This window comes from Hemitrygon akajei, chromosome 11 (assembly GCF_048418815.1).
Source record: "Hemitrygon akajei chromosome 11, sHemAka1.3, whole genome shotgun sequence".
NCBI lineage: Eukaryota > Metazoa > Chordata > Chondrichthyes > Myliobatiformes > Dasyatidae > Hemitrygon > Hemitrygon akajei.
The window spans coordinates 52483326-52498276 of NC_133134.1; positions in this window are offsets into that span (position 1 = coordinate 52483326).

Genomic DNA, 14951 nt, shown 5'->3' on the forward strand with positions numbered 1-14951 from the left:
GTCAGAACAGAGTCAATCAGTGCAGAGTCAGTCAGTGCAGTCAGTCAGAGCAGGGACAGTCAAAGCAGATTCAGTCAGTGCAGAGTCAATCAGTGCAGAGTCAGTCAGTGCAGTCAGTCAGAGCAGAGTCAGTCAGAGCAGCTTATTCAGAATAGAGTAATTCAGATCAGCTTCGTCAGTGCAGAGACAGTCAGAGCAGATTCAGTCAGTGCAGAGCCCATCAGAGCAGTCAGTCAGTGCAGAGTCAGTCAGAACAGAGTCAATCAGTGCAGAGTCCGTCAGAGCAGAGTCAGTCAGAACAGAGTCAGTCAGAGCAGAGTCCGTCAGAGTAGAGTCAGTCAGAGCAGAGTCAGTCAGAACAGAGTCAGTCAGAACAGAGTCAATCAGTGCAGAGTCCGTCAGAGCAGAGTCAGTCAGAACAGAGGCAGTCAGAGCAGAGACCGTCAGAGTAGAGTCAGTCAGAGCAGAGTCAGTCAGAACAGAGTCAATCAGTGCAGAGTCAGTCAGTGCAGTCAGTCAGAGCAGAGTCAGTCAAAGCAGATTCAGTCAGTGCAGAGTCAATCAGTGCAGAGTCAGTCAGTGCAGTCAGTCAGAGCAGAGTCAGTCAAAGCAGATTCAGTCAGTGCAGAGTCAATCAGAACAGAGTCAATCAGAGCAGAAAGTCAGCACAGAGCAGAGTCAGTCAGAGCAGAGTCAGTCAGAACGGAGTCAATCAGAGCAGAAAGTCAGCGCAGAGTCAGTCAGTGCAGAGTCAGTCAGTGCAGCTTATTCAGAATAGAGTAATTCAGATCAGCTTCGTCAGAGCAGAGTCAGTCAGAGCAGAGTCAGTCAGTGCAGAGTCAGTCAGAGCAGCTTATTCAGAATAGAGTAATTCAGATCAGCTTCGTCAGAGCAGAGACAGCCAGAGCAGATTCAGTCAGAACAGAGTCAATCAGAGCAGAAAGTCAGGGCAGAGTCAGTCACTGCAGAGTCAATCAGTGCAGAGTCAGTCAGTGCAGTCAGTCAGAGCAGAGTCAGTCAGTGCAGAGTCAGTCAGTGCAGTCAATCAGAGCAGAGTCAGTCAGTGCAGTCAGTCAGAGCAGGGACAGTCAGAACAAAGTCAGTCAGAGCAGAAAGTCAGTGCAGTCAGTCAGAGCAGAGTCAGTCAGAGTAGAGTCAGTCAGAGCAGAGTCAGTCAGAACAGAGTCAATCAGAGCAGAATGTCAGCACAGAGTCAGTCAGTGCAGAGTCAGTCAGAGCAGCTTATTCAGAATAGAGTAATTCATATCAGCTTCATCAGAGCAGAGACAGTCAGAGCAGATTCAGTCAGTGCAGAGTCAGTCAGTGCAGTCAGTCAGAGCAGAGTCAGTCAGTGCAGAGTCAGTCAGTGCAGTCAGTCAGAGCAGAGTCAGTCAGAACAGAGTCAGTCAGAGCAGAGTCCGTCAGAGTGGAGTCAGTCAGAGCAGAGTCAGTCAGAACAGAGTTAGTCAGAACAGAGTCAATCAGTGCAGAGTCAGTCAGTGCAGAGTCAGTCAGTGCAGTCAGTCAGAGCAGAGTCAGTCAGAGCAGAGTCAGTCAGAACAGAGTCAGTCAGAACAGAGTCAGTCAGAGCAGAGTACGTCAGAGTAGAGTCCGTCAGAGCAGAGTCAGTCAGAACAGAGTCAGTCAGAACAGAGTCAATCAGTGCAGAGTCAGTCAGTGCAGTCAGTCAGAGCAGGGACAGTCAAAGCAGATTCAGTCAGTGCAGAGTCAATCAGTGCAGAGTCAGTCAGTGCAGTCAGTCAGAGCAGAGTCAGTCAGAGCAGCTTATTCAGAATAGAGTAATTCAGATCAGCTTCGTCAGAGCAGAGACAGTCAGAGCAGATTCAGTCAGTGCAGAGCCCATCAGAGCAGTCAGTCAGTGCAGAGTCAGTCAGAACAGAGTCAATCAGTGCAGAGTCCGTCAGAGCAGAGTCAGTCAGAACAGAGTCAGTCAGAGCAGAGTCCGTCAGAGTAGAGTCAGTCAGAGCAGAGTCAGTCAGAACAGAGTCAGTCAGCACAGAGTCAATCAGTGCAGAGTCAGTCAGTGCAGTCAGTCAGAGCAGAATCAGTCAGAGCAGAGTCAGTCAGAACAGAGTCAGTCAGAACAGAGTCAGTCAGAGCAGAGTCCGTCAGAGTAGAGTCAGTCAGAGCAGAGTCAGTCAGAACAGAGTCAATCAGTGCAGAGTCAGTCAGTGCAGTCAGTCAGAGCAGAGTCAGTCAAAGCAGATTCAGTCAGTGCAGAGTCAATCAGTGCAGAGTCTGTCAGTGCAGTCAGTCAGAGCAGAGTCAGTCAAAGCAGATTCAGTCAGTGCAGAGTCAATCAGAACAGAGTCAATCAGAGCAGAAAGTCAGCACAGAGCAGAGTCAGTCAGAGTAGATACAGTCAGAGCGGAGTCAGTCAGAGCAGAGTCAGTCAGAACAGAGTCAATCAGAGCAGAGTTAATCAGAGCAGAGTCAGTCAGTGCAGTCAGAGTAGGGACAGTCAGAACAAAGTCAGTCAGAACAGAAAGTCAGTGCAGAGTCAGTCAGTGCAGAGTCAGTCAGTGCAGTCAGTCAGAACAGAAAGTCAGTGCAGAGTCAATCAGTGCAGAGTCAGTCAGTGCAGTCAGTCAGAGCAGAGTCAGTCAGTGCTGTCAGTCAGAACAGAGTCAATCAGTGCAGAGTCAGTCAGTGCAGAGTCAGTCAGTGCAGTCAGTCAGAGCAGGGTCAGTCAGAGCAGAGTCAGTCAGAACAGAGTCAGTCAGAGCAGAGTCCATCAGAGTAGAATCCGTCAGAGCAGAGTCAGTCAGAACAGAGTCAGTCAGAACAGAGTCAGTCAGAGCAGAGTCCGTCAGAGTAGAGTCAGTCAGAGCAGAGTCAGTCAGAACAGAGTTAGTCAGAACAGAGTCAATCAGTGCAGAGTCAGTCAGTGCAGAGTCAGTCAGTGCAGTCAGTCAGAGCAGAGTCAGTCAGAGCAGAGTCAGTCAGAGCAGAGTCAGTCAGAACAGAGTCAGTCAGAGCAGAGTACGTCAGAGTAGAGTCCGTCAGAGCAGAGTCAGTCAGAACAGAGTCAATCAGTGCAGAGTCAGTCAGTGCTGTCAGTCAGAGCAGGGACAGTCAAAGCAGATTCAGTCAGTGCAGAGTCAATCAGTGCAGAGTCAGTCAGTGCAGTCAGTCAGAGCAGAGTCAGTCAGAGCAGCTTATTCAGAATAGAGTAATTCAGATCAGCTTCGTCAGAGCAGAGACAGTCAGAGCAGATTCAGTCAGTGCAGAGCCCATCAGAGCAGTCAGTCAGTGCAGAGTCAGTCAGAACAGAGTCAATCAGTGCAGAGTCCGTCAGAGCAGTCAGTCAGAACAGAGTCAGTCAGAGCAGAGTCCGTCAGAGTAGAGTCAGTCAGAGCAGAGTCAGTCAGAACAGAGTCAGTCAGAACAGAGTCAATCAGTGCAGAGTCAGTCAGTGCAGTCAGTCAGAGCAGAGTCAGTCAAAGCAGATTCAGTCAGTGCAGATTCAATCAGTGCAGAGTCAGTCAGTGCAGTCAGTCAGAGCAGAGTCAGTCAGAACAGAGTTAGTCAGAACAGAGTCAATCAGTGCAGTCAGTCAGAGCAGAGTCAGTCAGAGCAGAGTCAGTCAGAACAGAGTCAGTCAGAACAGAGTCAGTCAGAGCAGAGTACGTCAGAGTAGAGTCCGTCAGAGCAGAGTCAGTCAGAACTGAGTCAGTCAGAACAGAGTCAATCAGTGCAGAGTCAGTCAGTGCAGTCAGTCAGAGCAGGGACAGACAAAGCAGATTCAGTCAGTGCAGGGTCAATCAGTGCAGAGTCAGTCAGTGCAGTCAGTCAGAGCAGAGTCAGTCAGAGCAGCTTATTCAGAATAGAGTAATTCAGATCAGCTTCGTCAGAGCAGAGACAGTCAGAGCAGATTCAGTCAGTGCAGAGCCCATCAGAGCAGTCAGTCAGTGCAGAGTCAATCAGAACAGAGTCAATCAGAGCAGAAAGTCAGCACAGAGCAGAGTCAGTCAGAGTAGATACAGTCAGAGAGGAGTCAGTCAGAGCAGAGTCAGTCAGAACAGAGTCAATCAGAGCAGAGTTAATCAGAGCAGAGTCAGTCAGTGCAGTCAGTCAGAGCAGGGACAGTCAGAACAAAGTCAGTCAGAACAGAAAGTCAGTGCAGAGTCAGTCAGTGCAGAGTCAGTCAGTGCAGTCAGTCAGAACAGAGTCAATCAGAGCAGAGTCAATCAGAGCAGAGTCAGTCAGTGCAGTCAGTCAGAGCAGGGACAGTCAGAACAAAGTCAGTCAGAACAGAAAGTGAGTGCAGAGTCAATCAGTGCAGAGTCAGTCAGTGCAGTCAGTCAGAGCAGAGTCAGTCAGTGCAGTCAGTCTGAGCAAAGTCAGTCAGAGCAGCTTATTCAGAATAGAGTAATTCAGATCAGCTTCGTCAGAGCAGAGACAGTCAAAGCAGAGTCAGTCAGAGCAGAGTCAGTGTGGACAGACTAGTCAGAGCAGATTTATTCAGATCAGCTCAGACACAGCAGGGGCTGTCAGAATAGGGTCAGTCAGAGCTGTGTCAGTCAGGACAGAATCAGACAGTACAGTCAGTCTGAGCAAAGTCAGTCAGAGCAGCTTATTCAGAATAGAGTAATTCAGATCAGCTTCGTCAGAGCAGAGACAGTCAAAGCAGAGTCAGTCAGTGCAATCAGTCTGAGCAAAGTCAGTCAGAGCAGCTTATTCAGAATAGAGTAATTCAGATCGGCTTCATCAGAGCAGAGACAGTCAGAGCAGAGTCAGTCAGTGCAGTCAGTCAGAGCAGAGTCAGTCAGAACAGAGTCAGTCAGAGCAGAGTCCGTCAGAGTGGAGTCAGTCAGAGCAGAGTCAGTCAGAACAGAGTTAATCAGTGCAGAGTCCGTCAGAGCAGAGTCAGTCAGAACAGAGTCAGTCAGAGCAGAGTCCGTCAGAGTAGAGTCAGTCAGAGCAGAGTCAGTCAGAACAGAGTCAGTCAGAACAGAGACAATCAGTGCAGAGTCAGTCAGTGCAGTCAGTCAGAGCAGAATCAGTCAGAGCAGAGTCAGTCAGAACAGAGTCAGTCAGTGCAGAGTCAGTCAGTGCAGTCAGTCAGAGCAGAGTCAGTCAGAGCAGCTTTTTCAGAATAGAGTAATTCAGATCAGCTTCGTCAGAGCAGAGACAGTCAGAGCAGATTCAGTCAGTGCAGAGCCCATCAGAGCAGTCAGTCAGTGCAGAGTCAGTCAGAACAGAGTCAATCAGTGCAGAGTCCGTCAGAGCAGAGTCAGTCAGAACAGAGTCAGTCAGAGCAGAGTCCGTCAGAGTAGAGTCAGTCAGAGCAGAGTCAGTCAGAACAGAGTCAGTCAGAACAGAATCAATCAGTGCAGAGTCAGTCAGTGCAGTCAGTCAGAGCAGAATCAGTCAGAGCAGAGTCAGTCAGAACAGAGTCAGTCAGAACAGAGTCAGTCAGAGCAGAGTCCGTCAGAGTAGAGTCAGTCAGAGCAGAGTCAGTCAGAACAGAGTCAATCAGTGCAGAGTCAGTCAGTGCAGTCAGTCAGAGCAGAGTCAGTCAAAGCAGATACAGTCAGTGCAGAGTCAATCAGTGCAGAGTCTGTCAGTGCAGTCAGTCAGAGCAGAGTCTGTCAGTGCAGTCAGTCAGAGCAGAGTCAGTCAAAGCAGATTCAGTCAGTGCAGCGTCAATCAGAACAGAGTCAATCAGAGCAGAAAGTCAGCACAGAGCAGAGTCAGTCAGAGTAGATACAGTCAGAGCGGAGTCAGTCAGAGCAGAGTCAGTCAGAACAGAGTCAATCAGAGCAGAGTTAATCAGAGCAGAGTCAGTCAGTGCAGTCAGTCAGAGCAGAGTCAGTCAGAGCAGAGTCCGTCTGAACAGAGTCAGTCAGAGCAGAGTCAGTCAGAGTAGAGTCCGTCAGTGCAGTCAGTCAGAGCAGGGACAGTCAGAACAAAGTCAGTCAGAACAGAAAGTCAGTGCAGAGTCAATCAGTGCAGAGTCAGTCAGTGCAGTCAGTCAGAGCAGAGTCAGTCAGTGCAGTCAGTCTGAGCAAAGTCAGTCAGAGCAGCTTATTCAGAATAGAGTAATTCAGATCAGCTTCGTCAGAGCAGAGACAGTCAAAGCAGAGTCAGTCAGAGCAGAGTCAGTGTGGACAGACTAGTCAGAGCAGATTTATTCAGATCAGCTCAGTCACAGCAGGGGCTGTCAGAATAGGGTCAGTCAGAGCTGTGTCAGTCAGTACAGAATCAGTCAGTACAGTCAGTCTGAGCAAAGTCAGTCAGAGCAGCTTATTCAGAATAGAGTAATTCAGATCAGCTTCGTCAGAGCAGAGACAGTCAAAGCAGAGTCAGACAGTGCAGTCAGTCAGAGCAGAGTCAGTCAGTGCAGTCAGTCTGAGCAAAGTCAGTCAGAGCAGCTTATTCAGAATAGAGTAATTCAGATCAGCTTCGTCAGAGCAGAGTCAGTCAGTGCAGAGTCAGAGCAGAGTCAGTCAGAGCAGCTTATTCAGAATAGAGTAATTCAGATCAGCTTCGTCAGAGCAGAGACAGTCAAAGCAGATTCAGTCAGAGCAGAGTCCGTCAGAGTAGAGTCAGTCAGAGCAGAGTCAGTCAGAGTAGAGTCCATCAGAGCAGAGTCAGTCAGAGTAGAGTCAGTCAGAGTAGAGTCCGTCAGAGTAGAGTCAGTCAGTGCAGAGTCGGTCAGTGCAGTCAGTCAGAGCAGTGTCAGTCAGAGCAGAGTCAGTCAGAACAGAGTTAGTCAGAACAGAGTCAATCAGTGCAGAGTCAGTCAGTGCAGAGTCAGTCAGTGCAGTCAGTCAGAGCAGAGTCCGTCAGAGTAGAGTCCGTCAGAGCAGAGTCAGTCAGAACAGAGTCAGTCAGAACAGAGTCAATCAGTGCAGAGTCAGTCAGTGCAGTCAGTCAGAGCAGGGACAGTCAATGCAGATTCAGTCAGTGCAGAGTCAATCAGTGCAGAGTCAGTCAGTGCAGTCAGTCAGAGCAGCTTATTCAGAATAGAGTGATTCAGATCAGCTTCGTCAGAGCAGAGACAGTCAGAGCAGATTCAGTCAGTGCAGAGCCCATCAGAGCAGTCAGTCAGTGCAGAGTCAGTCAGAACAGAGTCAATCAGTGCAGAGTCCGTCAGAGCAGTCAGTCAGAACAGAGTCAGTCAGAGCAGAGTTCGTCAGAGTAGAGTCAGTCAGAGCAGAGTCAGTCAGAACAGAGTCAGTCAGAACAGAGTCAATCAGTGCAGCGTCAGTCAGTGCAGTCAGTCAGAGCAGAGTCAGTCAAAGCAGATTCAGTCAGTGCAGAGTCAATCAGTGCAGTCAATCAGTGCAGCGTCAGTCAGTGCAGTCAGTCAGAGCAGAGTCAGTCAAAGCAGATTCAGTCAGTGCAGAGTCAGTCAGTGCAGTCAGTCAGAGCAGAGTCAGTCAGTGCAGTCAGTCAGAGCAGAGTCAGTCAGAGCAGAGTCAGTCAGAACAGAGTCAATCAGAGCAGAAAGTCAGCGCAGAGTCAGTCAGTGCAGATTCAGTCAGAGCATCTTATTCAGAATAGAGTAATTCAGATCGGCTTCGTCAGAGCAGAGACAGTCAGAGCAGATTCAGTCAGAACAGAGTCAATCAGAGCAGAAAGTCAGTGCAGAGTCAGTCAGAGCAGCTTATTCAGAATAGAGTAATTCAGATCAGCTTCGTCAGAGCAGAGACAGTCAGAGCAGATTCAGTCAAAGCAGATTCAGTCAGTGCAGAGTCAATCAGTGCAGAGTCAGTCAGTGCAGTCAGTCAGAGCAGAGTCAGTCAGTGCAGAGTCAGTCAGTGCAGTCAATCAGAGCAGAGTCAGTCAGTGCAGTCAGTCAGAGCAGGGACAGTCAGAACAAAGTCAGTCAGAGCAGAGTCAGTCAGAACAGAGTCAGTCAGAGCAGCTTATTCAGAATAGAGTAATTCAGATCAGCTTCGTCAGAGCAGAGACAGTCAGAGCAGATTCAGTCAGTGCAGAGTCAGTCAGTGCAGAGTCAGTCAGTGCAGTCAGTCAGAGCAGATTCAGTCAGAACAGAGTCAGTCAGAACAGAGTCAATCAGAGCAGAGTCAGTCAGAACAGAGTCAGTCAGTGCAGAGTCAGTCAGAGCAGAGTCAGTCAAAGCATATTCAGTCAGTGCAGAGTCAATCAGTGCTGAGTCAGTCAGAGCAGAGTCAGTCAGTGCAGAGTCAGTCAGTGCAGTCAATCAGAGCAGAGTCAATCAGAGCAGAGTCAGTCAGAACAGAGTCAGTCAGAGCAGAGTACGTCAGAGTAGAGTCCGTCAGAGCAGAGTCAGTCAGAACAGAGTCAGTCAGAACAGAGTCAATCAGTGCAGAGTCAGTCAGTGCAGTCAGTCAGAGCAGGGACAGTCAAAGCAGATTCAGTCAGTGCAGAGTCAATCAGTGCAGAGTCAGTCAGTGCAGTCAGTCAGAGCAGCTTATTCAGTATAGAGTAATTCAGATCAGCTTCGTCAGAGCAGAGACAGTCAGAGCAGATTCAGTCAGTGCAGAGCCCATCAGAGCAGTCAGTCAGTGCAGAGTCAATCAGAACAGAGTCAATCAGAGCAGAAAGTCAGCACAGAGCAGAGTCAGTCAGAGTAGATACAGTCAGAGCGGAGTCAGTCAGAGCAGAGTCAGTCAGAACAGAGTCAATCAGAGCAGAGTTAATCAGAGCAGAGTCAGTCAGTGCAGTCAGTCAGAGCAGGGACAGTCAGAACAAAGTCAGTCAGAACAGAAAGTCAGTGCAGAGTCAGTCAGTGCAGTCAGTCAGAACAGAGTCAATCAGAGCAGAGTCAATCAGAGCAGAGTCAGTCAGTGCAGTCAGTCAGAGCAGGGACAGTCAGAACAAAGTCAGTCAGAACAGAAAGTCAGTGCAGAGTCAATCAGTGCAGAGTCAGTCAGTGCAGTCAGTCAGAGCAGAGTCAGTCAGTGCAGTCAGTCTGAGCAAAGTCAGTCAGAGCAGCTTATTCAGAATATGGTAATTCAGATCAGCTTCGTCAGAGCAGAGACAGTCAAAGCAGAGTCAGTCAGAGCAGAGTCAGTGTGGACAGACTAGTCAGAGCAGATTTATTCAGATCAGCTCAGACACAGCAGGGGCTGTCAGAATAGGGTCAGTCAGAGCTGTGTCAGTCAGGACAGAATCAGTCAGTACAGTCAGTCTGAGCAAAGTCAGTCAGAGCAGCTTATTCAGAATAGAGTAATTCAGATCAGCTTCGTCAGAGCAGAGACAGTCAAAGCAGAGTCAGTCAGTGCAGAGTCAGTCAGAGCAGAGTCAGTCAGTGCAATCAGTCTGAGCAAAGTCAGTCAGAGCAGCTTATTCAGAATAGAGTAATTCAGATCAGCTTCGTCAGAGCAGAGACAGTCAAAGCAGAGTCAGTCAGTGCAGTCAGTCAGAGCAGAGTCAGTCAGTGCAGTGAGTCTGAGCAAAGTCAGTCAGAGCAGCTTATTCAGAATAGAGTAATTCAGATCAGCTTCGTCAGAGCAGAGTCAGTCAGTGCAGAGTCAGAGCAGAGTCAGTCAGAGCAGCTTATTCAGAATAGAGTAATTCAGATCAGCTTCGTCAGAGCAGAGACAGTCAAAGCAGATTCAGTCAGAGCAGAGTCCATCAGAGTAGAGTCAGTCAGAGCAGAGTCAGTCAGAGCAGAGTCCGTCAGAGTAGAGTCAGTCAGAGCAGAGTCAGTCAGAGTAGAGTCCATCAGAGCAGAGTCAGTCAGAGTAGAGTCAGTCAGAGTAGAGTCCGTCAGAGTAGAGTCAGTCAGTGCAGAGTCGGTCAGTGCAGTCAGTCAGAGCAGTGTCAGTCAGAGCAGAGTCAGTCAGAACAGAGTTAGTCAGAACAGAGTCAATCAGTGCAGAATCAGTCAGTGCAGAGTCAGTCAGTGCAGTCAGTCAGAGCAGAGTCCGTCAGAACAGAGTCAGTCAGAACAGAGTCAATCAGTGCAGAGTCAGTCAGTGCAGTCAGTCAGAGCAGGGACAGTCAGAACAGAGTCAGTCAGAACAGAGTCAATCAGTGCAGAGTCAGTCAGTGCAGTCAGTCAGAGCAGGGACAGTCAATGCAGATTCAGTCAGTGCAGAGTCAATCAGTGCAGAGTCAGTCAGTGCAGTCAGTCAGAGCAGCTTATTCAGAATAGAGTAATAAAGATCAGCTTCGTCAGAGCAGACAGTCAGAGCAGATTCAGTCAGTGCAGAGCCCATCAGAGAAGTCAGTCAGTGCAGAGTCAGTCAGAACAGAGTCAATCAGTGCAGAGTCCGTCAGAGCAGTCAGTCAGAACAGAGTCAGTCAGAGCAGAGTCCGTCAGAGTAGAGTCAGTCAGAGCAGAGTCAGTCAGAACAGAGTCAGTCAGAACAGAGTCAATCAGTGCAGCGTCAGTCAGTGCAGTCAGTCAGAGCAGAGTCAGTCAAAGCAGATTCAGTCAGTGCAGAGTCAATCAGTGCAGAGTCAGTCAGTGCAGTCAGTCAGAGCAGAGTCAGTCAGTGCAGTCAGTCAGAGCAGAGTCAGTCAGAGCAGAGTCAGTCAGAACAGAGTCAATCAGAGCAGAAAGTCAGCGCAGAGTCAGTCAGTGCAGAGTCAGTCAGAGCATCTTATTCAGAATAGAGTAATTCAGATCGGCTTCGTCAGAGCAGAGACAGTCAGAGCAGATTCAGTCAGAACAGAGTCAATCAGAGCAGAAAGTCAGTGCAGAGTCAGTCAGTGCAGTCAGTCAGAGCAGAGTCAGTCAGTGCAGAGTCAGTCAGTGCAGTCAATCAGAGCAGAGTCAATCAGAGCAGAGTCAGTCAGTGCAGTCAGTCAGAGCAGGGACAGTCAGAACAAAGTCAGTCAGAGCAGAGTCAGTCAGAACAGAGTCAGTCAGAGCAGCTTATTCAGAATAGAGTAATTCAGATCAGCTTCGTCAGAGCAGAGACAGTCAGAGCAGATTCAGTCAGTGCAGAGTCAGTCAGTGCAGAGTCAGTCAGTGCAGTCAGTCAGAGCAGAGTCAGTCAGAACAGAGTCAGTCAGAACAGAGTCAATCAGAGCAGAGTCAGTCAGAACAGAGTCAGTCAGTGCAGAGTCAGTCAGAGCATGGTCAGTCAAAGCAGATTCAGTCAGTGCAGAGTCAATCAGTGCTGAGTCAGTCAGTGCAGTCAGTCAGAGCAGTGTCAGTCAGTGCAGTCAGTCAGAGCAGGGACAGTCAGAACAAAGTCAGTCAGAGCAGAAAGTCAGTGCATTCAGTCAGAGCAGAGTCAGTCAGAGCAGAGTCAGTCAGAACAGAGTCAATCAGAGCAGAAAGTCAGTGCATTCAGTCAGAGCAGAGTCAGTCAGTGCAGAGTCAGTCAGAGCAGCTTATTCAGAATAGAGTAATTCAGATCAGCTTCGTCAGAGCAGAGACAGTCAGAGCAGATTCAGTCAGTGCAGAGTCAGTCAGTGCAGTCAGTCAGAGCAGAGTCAGTCAGAACAGAGTCAGTCAGAGCAGAGTCCGTCAGAGTAGAGTCAGTCAGAGCAGAGTCAGTCAGAACAGAGTTAGTCAGAACAGAGTCAATCAGTGCAGAGTCAGTCAGTGCAGAGTCAGTCAGTGCAGTCAGTCAGAGCAGAGTCAGTCAGAGCAGAGTCAGTCAGAGCAGAGTCAGTCAGAACAGAGTCAGTCAGAGCAGTGCACGTCAGAGTAGAGTCCGTCAGAGCAGAGTCAGTCAGAACAGAGTCAGTCAGAACAGAGTCAATCAGTGCAGAGTCAGTCAGTGCATTCAGTCAGAGCAGGGACAGTCAAAGCAGATTCAGTCAGTGCAGAGTCAATCAGTGCAGAGTCAATCAGTGCAGTCAGTCAGAGCAGAGTCAGTCAGAGCAGCTTATTCAGAATAGAGTAATTCAGATCAGCTTCGTCAGAGCAGAGACAGTCAGAGCAGATTCAGTCAGTGCAGAGTCAGTCAGTGCAGTCAGTCAGAGCAGAGTCAGTCAGAACAGAGTCAGTCAGAACAGAGTCAATAAGTGCAGAGCCAGTCAGAGCAGAGTCAGTCAGAACAGAGTCAGTCAGAGCAGAGTCCGTCAGAGTAGAGTCAGTCAGATCAGAGTCAGTCAGAACAGAGTCAGTCAGAACAGAATCAGTCAGAGCAGAGTCCGTCAGAGTAGAGTCCGTCAGAGTAGAGTCCGTCAGAGCAGAGTCAGTCAGAACAGAGTCAGTCAGAGCAGAGTCAGTCAGAGCAGAGTCAGTCAGAACAGAGTCAGTCAGTGCAGAGTCAGTCAGAGCAGAGTCAGTCAAAGCAGATTCAGTCAGTGCAGAGTCAATCAGTGCTGAGTCAGTCAGTGCAGTCAGTCAGAGCTGAGTCAGTCAGTGCAGAGTCAGTCAGTGCAATCAATCAGTGCAGAGTCAGTCAGTGCAGAGTCAGTCAGCGCAGTCAGTCAGAGCAGAGACAGTCAGAGCAGAGTCAGTCAGAGCAGAGTCAGTCAGAACAGAGTCAGTCAGAACAGAGTCAATCAGTGCAGAGTCAGTCAGTGCAGTCAGTCAGAGCAGGGACAGTCAATGCAGATTCAGTCAGTGCAGAGTCAATCAGTGCAGAATCAGTCAGTGCAGTCAGTCAGAGCAGCTTATTCAGAATAGAGTAATTCAGATCAGCTTCGTCAGAGCAGAGACAGTCAGAGCAGATTCAGTCAGTGCAGAGCCCATCAGAGCAGTCAGTCAGTGCAGAGTCAGTCAGAACAGAGTCAATCAGTGCAGAGTCCGTCAGAGCAGTCAGTCAGAACAGAGTCAGTCAGAGCAGAGTCCGTCAGAGTAGAGTCAGTCAGAGCAGAGTCAGTCAGAACAGAGTCAGTCAGAACAGAGTCAATCAGTGCAGCGTCAGTCAGTGCAGTCAGTCAGAGCAGAGTCAGTCAAAGCAGATTCAGTCAGTGCAGAGTCAATCAGTGCAGAGTCAGTCAGTGCAGTCAGTCAGAGCAGAGTCAGTCAGTGCAGTCAGTCAGAGCAGAGTCAGTCAGAGCAGAGTCAGTCAGAACAGAGTCAATCAGAGCAGAAAGTCAGCGCAGAGTCAGACAGTGCAGAGTCAGTCAGAGCATCTTATTCAGAATAGAGTAATTCAGATCGGCTTCGTCAGAGCAGAGACAGTCAGAGCAGATTCAGTCAGAACAGAGTCAATCAGAGCAGAAAGTCAGTGCAGAGTCAGTCAGAGCAGCTTATTGAGAATAGAGTAATTCAGATCAGCTTCGTCAGAGCAGAGACAGTCAGAGCAGATTCAGTCAAAGCAGATTCAGTCAGTGCAGAGTCAATCAGTGCAGAGTCAGTCAGTGCAGTCAGTCAGAGCAGAGTCAGTCAGTGCAGTCAGTCAGAGCAGGGACAGTCAGAACAAAGTCAGTCAGAGCAGAGTCAGTCAGAACAGAGTCAGTCAGAGCAGCTTATTCAGAATAGAGTAATTCAGATCAGCTTCGTCTGAGCAGAAACAGTCAGAGCAGATTCAGTCAGTGCAGAGTCAGTCAGTGCAGAGTCAGTCAGTGCAGTCAGTCAGAGCAGAGTCAGTCAGAACAGAGTCAGTCAGAACAGAGTCAATCAGAGCAGAGTCAGTCAGAACAGAGTCAATCAGTGCAGAGTCAGTCAGAGCAGAGACAGTCAAAGCAGATTCAGTCAGTGCAGAGTCAATCAGTGCTGAGTCAGTCAGTGCAGTCAGTCAGAGCAGAGTCAGTCAGTGCAGAGTCAGTCAGTGCAGTCAATCAGAGCAGAGTCAATCAGAGCAGTGTCACTCAGTGCAGTCAGTCAGAGCAGGGACAGTCAGAACAAAGTCAGTCAGAGCTGAAAGTCAGTGCATTCAGTCAGAGCAGAGTCAGTCAGAGCAGAGTCAGCCAGAACAGAGTCAATCAGAGCAGAAAGTCAGTGCATTCAGTCAGAGCAGAGTCAGTCAATGCAGAGTCAGTCAGAGCAGCTTATTCAGAATAGAGTAATTCAGATCAGCTTCGTCAGAGCAGAGACAGTCAGAGCAGATTCAGTCAGTGCAGAGTCAGTCAGTGCAGTCAGTCAGAGCAGAGTCAGTCAGAACAGAGTCAGTCAGAGCAGAGTCCGTCAGAGTAGAGTCAGTCAGAGCAGAGTCAGTCAGAACAGAGTTAGTCAGAACAGAGTCAATCAGTGCAGAGTCAGTCAGTGCAGAGTCAGTCAGTGCAGTCAGTCAGAGCAGAGTCAGTCAGAGCAGAGTCAGTCAGAGCAGAGTCAGTCAGAACAGAGTCAGTCAGAGCAGAGTACGTCAGAGTAGAGTCCGTCAGAGCAGAGTCAGTCAGAACAGAGTCAGTCAGAACAGTGTCAATCAGTGCAGAGTCAGTTAGTGCATTCAGTCAGAGCAGGCACAGTCAAAGCAGATTCAGTCAATGCAGAGTCAATGAGTGCAGAGTCAGTCAGTGCAGTCAGTCAGAGCAGAGTCAGTCAGAGCAGCTTATTCAGAATAGAGTAATTCAGATCAGCTTCGTCAGAGCAGAGACAGTCAGAGCAGATTCAGTCAGTGCAGAGTCAGTCAGTGCAGTCAGTCAGAGCAGAGTCAGTCAGAACAGAGTCAGTCAGAACAGAGTCAATCAGTGCAGAGCCCGTCAGAGCAGAGTCAGTCAGTGCAGAGTCAGTCAGTGCAGTCAGTCAGAGCAGAGTCAGTCAGAGCAGAGTCCGTCAGAGTAGAGTCAGTCAGATCAGAGTCAGTCAGAACAGAGTCAGTCAGAACAGAGTCAGTCAGAGCAGAGTCCGTCAGAGTAGAGTCCGTCAGAGTAGAGTCCGTCAGAGCAGAGTCAGTCAGAACAGAGTCAGTCAGAGCAGAGTCAGTCAGAGCAGAGTCAGTCAGAACAGAGTCAGTCAGTGCAGAGTCAGTCAGAGCAGAGTCAGTCAAAGCAGATTCAGTCAGTGCAGAGTCAATCAGTGCTGAGTCAGTCAGTGCAGTCAGTCAGAGCAGAGTCAGTCAGTGCAGAGTCAGTCAGTGCAATCAATCAGAGCAGAGTCTATCATAGCAGAGTCAGTCAGTGCAGTCAGTCAGAGC